The 1774-nt window shown below is 40.5% G+C and overlaps 1 non-coding gene across 1 annotated transcript; it reads left to right on the top strand.

Moving 5' to 3' along the window:
* Nucleotides 1-1500: 1500 nt before the first annotated feature.
* On the top strand, nt 1501-1574 carry TRNAN-GUU (transfer RNA asparagine (anticodon GUU)). Its single transcript has one exon. It is a non-coding gene; the product is annotated as a tRNA-Asn (tRNA).
* The last annotated feature ends 200 nt before the right edge of the window (nt 1575-1774 follow it).

Here is a 1774-nt window from a genome sequence, read left to right as displayed (position 1 = left end):
TAGTATGATGACTGAAGTCAGGAAAAGAGATTGGAGTGTAAGATAGTCACATGAATAGAACTGTTCCTAATATTTTAAGTGGCAGAGTAAATATTGAATGAAGGTACTAGTGGTGAGGTACTAGTTGCACTCTGTACTAGCTGAATAGTCACAAGCACAATAGCAGAGGAGAGAATGCTCATTTTTGTATTCAGAGAAGAAAAACCAGTGCCTAATAGTTTTAGCTCACATTAACAGGTACATAAAACATACAGTGTGAAGATAGCATCATATAATGAAATCAGACTCATTATATGTTCTTTATAAGTGCTTCCTAGATTTTCTTTTCTTTTCTTTTCAAATTTAAAATTTTCAAGTGCACTTCTAAAAGTTTTTTGAGAGCAGAGTGGTACAGCTTGGTATGAATTCACAGCTGTTCGATATCTCTGCGCTTTCAAGCAACTTTGCTAATTGGTTCCAAAGCCAATTTAAGTTGTCTTATCAAGCCACAGGAACTCAAAATGTTGATTGGACTAAGGCATGTCCCCTACAACTTCTATAAATCACGGTACAAATTCTATCTCAAGTGATTCTGGACAGAGCCACTTAGTGACTTGAAAATTTAAGTATAGAGTTGTCAAGTGGAAACTAGCTCTGAGGCAGGAAGAGGGAAAAAAGTATCTTACACAAAGGGTAAGATTTTCATATAGGGTATTTACAGGGATGTAACATCTGTCAGAGGAATATCTGTGTTGGGGATTTTCAGGTGTTAGTCATAAATCATACTTTTATTTCTTCCTTAACTTCTCTTTCCTCAAATTGGGTCATGTATATCCTGTCAAATGTACGTTTTAAGTGGCATGGCTCAAATGTGGTGTACAGGCTAATTCCAGGGAGAAATCAAGAGCGGATTCGGCAGTGAACTACAGCATACAGGGATTAAAGGATGTTACTGTAGCTTTTTTCCAAAGTCCTTTTCCAGTAACAAAATGTTAGTGACAAGGAACTGTACTAAAGGTTAGTACACAACAAACAAATAGACATTGCACACACAAATTTAATAACATTCGAAAATAAAAGTAAAGAAGGCAAATACAATTCAGATGAACTTGGGAATGCTACACAAGAAAATTATGAAGATTAGTGGGCAAAGCACTGGACAAAGAGTTTAAAACAAAAGGAAAGTTTCTCAACTCACAAGATAAAAATTTTTATTTCCCTATAAAACAAACATAATAAAGAGCTATCTCCCTGAAACAAAACGTTCCAAACGGGAGGGGGGGTGGGGGTGGAGGAACGTGTATTTTAATACACGTTGCAATCTGAAATTCTGCTGGATCTTGCTGTATTTTATAATTTTCCAATATGCTTTAAAGGTGGAAAATAGAATTAAAGCGTTAAAAATGTTAAACGGAAAAATCTGATTTTAATGCTGGGAGCCAGGCAGCAGAAAAGAAACTGTCACGTTCTGCCTTTATTATCTTCATAAAGGTTACGGCTGGAGGTGGTATCCCCATCGGAGTCTCTGTGGCGCAATCGGTTAGCGCGTTCGGCTGTTAACCGAAAGGTTGGTGGTTCGAGCCCACCCAGGGACGCTTACCCCTTTTACAGGCTTGTCCCCGGTAGTTTTGCACAAATCATGGAGTTGAGGCCTCCGGGCTACGCACGGGTGGATTTCCAGTGGCCGGGGAAGAAAAACCGCGGATCGCACTTCGCGGTCCACCAGGGGGTGGCTCTTCAGCTTCCGGGCGCGCGCGCGCGCGCGAGGGCCCCTCCTCCAACCGCCTCCCGCCCC

This window comes from Hippopotamus amphibius, chromosome 4 (assembly GCF_030028045.1).
Source record: "Hippopotamus amphibius kiboko isolate mHipAmp2 chromosome 4, mHipAmp2.hap2, whole genome shotgun sequence".
NCBI lineage: Eukaryota > Metazoa > Chordata > Mammalia > Artiodactyla > Hippopotamidae > Hippopotamus > Hippopotamus amphibius.
The sequence above is the reverse complement of the archived record's forward strand: the minus strand, read 5'-3'. Positions and strand labels throughout refer to the sequence as shown.